At 40.4% G+C, this 5,545-nt stretch overlaps 1 protein-coding gene across 1 annotated transcript in view; it reads right to left on the bottom strand.

Moving 5' to 3' along the window:
* Positions 1 to 3,784, bottom strand: part of LOC110521283 (protein inscuteable homolog) — a 78,064-nt gene extending 74,280 nt beyond the window's left edge. Inside the window, exon 1 of the mRNA XM_021598740.2 lies at positions 3,226 to 3,784. The gene's annotated coding sequence lies outside the window, so the exon portion shown is untranslated. The remainder of the gene's footprint in view (positions 1 to 3,225) is intronic.
* Positions 3,785 to 5,545: the final 1,761 nt, after the last annotated feature.

The following is a 5,545-nucleotide window of genomic DNA, read 5'->3' as shown; positions in this document are numbered from 1 at the left end:
ATGCTGCTGATGGTTATTAGTAGCCTACCAAACTCGCTCACTGCCTGGTACTCAGCACTCTACTGTCCCTCTAATCACTCTGACAACAATGCAAATGTAATCAAAAAATCTAATCAAACACTTATTGAGATCCCATGATCTCATGTTGCTCAACATTTCTATGGGCTATGCAATTGTGTGAAAAAACAGAGTTCTTATGGCCTCTATTAAAAAGAGGAGGATTCCATCAGCTTTCAATAGGCTAGGCCTACTATATTCATTTCTTAGCTTTCCTAATATTAAGCACATTGCTTCGCTTTACAACAGGAGTATAGACTACCTGGCTGGCATGAAAATTAGCCACGGGAAAACCGTCATCCATTCGTTATCTATGTGCCTAGATGACATGTATTTTTTTCCCCTGCCCCTATTTCAAGACAGGTGCATGATAATGGTCTATTCTAAATCAAAACAAATTTCACACAATTATTATTTAGTATACTATATGTAAAGACCAGATTAAATCAAGAATAGTCTGATGGGTGACAACATTAGCCTATCACTTGTGAATTATATATTGTCACTTGTGAATGATGCCAAGCTTGTGTGCAGTAAGGTAAGAAACAGAGCATGCCTTTTTTTAAATTTATTTTTAATCATAGTAGCACACCTTTTGTTCCCTAGCCCATATGCCTACATGTTTTGTGGCCAAATAACTTCTTTAAAATTAAGCACTTTAATTAATCCGGCCCGGTCTCACAGTAATTGACCGTCAATTAACATAAACATGTCTAGCATCTCCAGACCTCCAAGCTTACAAGGTGCAAAACTGCACATTTTAGAGTGGCCTTTTATTGTCACCAGCACAAGGTGTGTGATGATAATGCTGTTTAATCAGCTTCTTGATATGCCACACCTGTCAGGTGGGATGTATTGTCTTGGTAAAGGAGAAATGCTCCCTTACTAGGATGCAAACAAATTTGTGCACAACATTTTAGAGGAATAAGCTTTTAGTACGTATGGAACATTTTTTATGTTCTTTATGATCTTATAGCTCATGAAACATGGGACCAACACTTTATATGTTGCGTTTATATTTTTGTTCAGTATATATCATATGATTTTATAGTGAGAAGAATATAATTGAACTAAAATAGAAAGCATCTTTTTCCCATTACTGAGTGAGTGTGCATATGAAGTGGCTATGTTGAGCATAAAAGTTATTTGAAACAGGTCCTATATGCTAGATTTAGAGTTATTTGCCAACTTTAGTTGTGGTTGATAGAATATCTTAGATATCAAAACTAATATGGGCTGCATGATGGGACTTATGGCTATTGATGATTTGAGAAAGTAAAAAAAAAAAGGTGCACTCTTTTCCTTGTCTCAAGGCTGCACACGCTGTTCTCAAGTGATCATATTTTCACCCATCAGACTATTCTCAATTCTTGTCTTTACTAATATGTCAACTCAGTTTCGATTTAGAATGGCCCATTACAAAATGGACAGCGGCTGGGGGGAAAAGACCATCTGTATGCACCCGAATATTGAATGGAGACTGCTTTCCCATGCCTGGGTAGCGGAGCATGTGCTTAATATGAACAGCTGAGAAATGCAGAGTAATTACAATGTAGGTACACTATGTTACAATGTTATTATATCGTATTTACAACTGTGATACCAGTCGCTGATTTGGTCATTTGAAATATATAGACTCATTGGAATTATCAAAAAGTTCACTACTCCATTAAAACGTAGGAGAAAGAGGAGGTTGTGATATCGGTATCAGTGCTTCCACAGTGCCCCAGACAGGCACAAAGTCCTCCAGTTACGCACTGTTCAGACGCCGAATTTATGGCTAGTCTAACTGAATAGAAATAAGAACGGACCGGCACGGTTAAGCGCTCTCAAAACTGCAGCTGACTTCCTCGTTGGTTTTTGGTCGATTACAGGCATAATAGATTCCGTTGTAGTAGAGAAGAAACCTTTATTTGCATGCAATTAACATATATTAACATTCATTACCATTTTTCCGGACAGTGGAAGAACTGCTCTGGCGCACTGTATGAAACAGAGGTGTGCTTCACCCGTACCTCACTGAAAGAGCGGCAGACGCTGCCAAACATTAAACAAATTCCGAGGCGCACTCTATTGTTTTGGCTGGCACTCTGTTTCTGCTCTTCCAAATAGAAAGTGACATATTTTTTAGTTCAGTGCGGCGATAGAGCGCTGTTTGAACTAGGGCTTAAATATCCGGACCTGCAGATGATGATAGCATTGCCATGGGAGATGCCATTGAAATGTCCCTCACACAACAACAAAACATGTGGGGTTAAAAACAACCCAATATGGGTAAATATTGAACATAAGTTGGGCTATTTTGATCAAGCCAGTTGGGTCACTCAGTTGGGTTGTTGGGTTATTGATGCTGGGTTATTGAGCTATGAGCCACTGGATCAGATCAAAAGACTGGAGGCGTGGCTTAGTAAGGGAGTGGCTTTAAGATAGCTCTTTTTGGCCACCCGTGAGAGTAAATGTCATTCCGGTTCATATGTTTTGTTGTATTGTTATCTTTAAGTTGAGCACTGAAACATTTGTGAGGTGTACCCAAGAGTATGAGTTCATCAAGTACCTATGCATGTCCCAATGTTGGGAAAGTTACTACTTTGTTATGATGTTTAATTAATTTGGTGTTAGATCATGTATTGTGCAAAAATATTTAAGGAAAGTGAAATATGCAGTGTACGAACTTAACATGATGAACAGGAATGCAATTTACACGTGGCCAAAAAATAACTACCTGAAAGCCACACCCCCACTATAAGCCACAACCCTGTCTTCAAAGAAAACAACCCAACTAAGTGACGCAACTGGTTGGGTCAAAATAACTCAACATGTGTTCTGTCCACTATTTACCCAACACTGGGTTGTTTTTAATCCACCATTTTTTAGAGTGCAGAGGTTCTGTATCAACTGACACAGTAACAGCAGTAACAGTGAGAAACAGTCTCAAAGATGCCATGAGCTCCACTTTCTACTGATGAGCTTAGTGGTGTGTGTATGAGGCGAATGATTCTAAGACTTAGTCAGATGCCAGGCAGTAATAGACAACTCTCAATTTTATCCCATCATTAAGTTACATTGAAGTTAGTCTCTTAAAGAAGTACAGACAACCTCACAAGACCCCCATTCCATCTTATGTGATCTCCCAGTCAGCAAATAGGAGGGAGTGTTTGCCAGACTTACCCCAGCCTCAGGTCAGCATCTTAAATGTTAAGTGTCCCCTGGAGTTTTCATTGTCGAGGCACAAGCCTCTGTCCCTGCCCTGCAACCTCCTCTCTCCTCACAGCCCGCAGAGGAACTGGGAGCTCAACTGCCTCAGTCTTTGGTCAGGATTCGTGACCCTAAGATTTTTCTTGGGGAGAAAAAAGCCCACATCCCTCTGTCAGTCAAGCGGCTGAGCATAGTTTTAGCTGGGCGGCCATCCAAACAGACATGAAAACTATTTTATTTCGGTGTGCCATATGAGCCGCAACGCTCTATTTTGGAGAGACTCTGTGGTCGAGCATGTAATTGCCGAGTTCAACAGTTATGGTGAAAATCTAATTGTCAAATTGGTGGAGAAACTGCCAAGGGAAAAAGGTAAAGGACTTTTAAAGTCCCACAAAAAAAGGCATACTACATAAATAAATGAGGAACTAGGATCCAGATGTGGGAAAAGAAGGAGGGGGAGAAAAAAAGAGCTAGACGGCAGAACTTGCTATCGCAGCAGAATGAAATCACATTTCTGCCACGGCAAAATGGTGTTTACCTTCCTCTGAGAAGTCACAGGAGAAAAAGGGGTTTTGGGAAGGTAAGAGGAGGTCGGCTGTGAGTGTGTTGTTTCTGGACTTTTACCATGAGCCTTTCAGTGTGTCTGGTTGCATGTCAGCTTGGAAATGACTACCTGCTAGAAAAATTGGGAGCTTTAAAAAAGAAGTGGGGGAATCAAAATATAAACGGGAGTTCTGGTGGTTCGTGTTACGAGGGAACAGATGGAGGCTTTGGTCAGTCTGCATTGCCTCTAATGTTAATGCTAGGAACAGTGTTTTTCCCGCTCTGGTCACAAGGTCCAGAAAAAACTTCTAGCCATGGTTATTATATGTTTGAGTGAATGATTGGTCTTTTATATTTGGAAGGTATGCACGAGCGCACGCATACAAACATGCATACAAACACACATACACAAACACAAGGTATCTATCTATTTTATGGCATGCATGAGAGTAGGATTAATAAATATTGATTTTCAGATAATCTGACAGCAAACATGCTAATTTCCTCTTAAATTTGACCTTATTTCCTGACATAACCAACAGGAAAGTGTTTGTAGTCGCTATATGTGGCAGAGAGAGTCACATTGCAAGGTGTGAAGATAATCCTCACTTATACTGGCTGTTTAACTGACTGATGTCATCGTTTTTTAAACAAGAGTTGGGTCGTGGTGGTGTTTCTGGGAACTGGAGCGAGGGTAAATCCTTCTATCTGGAAATTGGAGTTTGCTGCTAGATCTTACGAACCATCTAATTTCCAACTGAAATGACCCAATGAAATGCAGATGTTCACTATTAGGTCTGTTTTTTCTCATTGGCGAAGAGGATCGATTACCGAGAAAGATGCACAACTCTCCCCCAATCCAGCCCTCAACTTCAGTTATCAAAATATGGAATATTTGTGTCATTTCCATGCTGATTCCAGCACGTCCCGACGACCCCGGAGCTGCTTCCAGCCCAGACAGAGAGACTGAGAAAGCACGAGGACAGCGGAAAGGCTGTAAAAAATAAAAAGACAGATGAGGCCTCTATAATGCCGGAAGGGAATGGAGTACAGATCCACAGTTCTGTCTAGTCTCTGTGCTGATAAAAAGCATAGAGGAACTTAAAAACACAAAGGCACATATTGATAATAAAGCCTCTCAGAGTTGGAGTTCTGATCTAGGATCAGTTTAGCCTTTTAGATTATAATGAATGGACTGGGGGTGGACCTGATCCTAGATCAGCACTCCTACTCTGTAGATGCATTATGAATACGGGCCCAAGGGCACATATTGTTTGTGCATCGATCGCACACAATCAGTGACATTAGACTTCTAAAACATATGTAGTCTTCACTGCCAAAGCACCTTTGCCTGGAACCTAAGTGCATTCAGAAAGTATTCATACCCGTTGACTTATTCCACATTTTGTTATTACAGCCTGAATTCAAAATGGATTAAATTGAAAACCTTTCACACCCATCTACATACAATACCCCACAATGACAAAGGGAAAAGTGTTTAGAAGGTGTTTAGAAATGTTAGCAAATTAATTGAAAATGAAATACAGAAATATCTAATTTACATAAGTATTCACACCCCTGAGTCAATACTTTTGAATGAAGGAGGTGATCGTGGACTTCAGGAAACAGCAGAGAGAGCACGCCTCTATCTACATTGATGGGACCGCAGTGGAGAAGGTGAAAAGCTTCAAATTCCTTAGCATACATATCACTAGCGATCTGAAATTATCCAACCACACAGACAGTGTGG

The sequence above is a fragment of the Oncorhynchus mykiss genome, chromosome 30 (assembly GCF_013265735.2).
Source record: "Oncorhynchus mykiss isolate Arlee chromosome 30, USDA_OmykA_1.1, whole genome shotgun sequence".
Lineage (NCBI taxonomy): Eukaryota > Metazoa > Chordata > Actinopteri > Salmoniformes > Salmonidae > Oncorhynchus > Oncorhynchus mykiss.
Note: the sequence above shows the minus strand (reverse complement) of the source record. Positions and strands in the feature narration are given on the sequence as shown.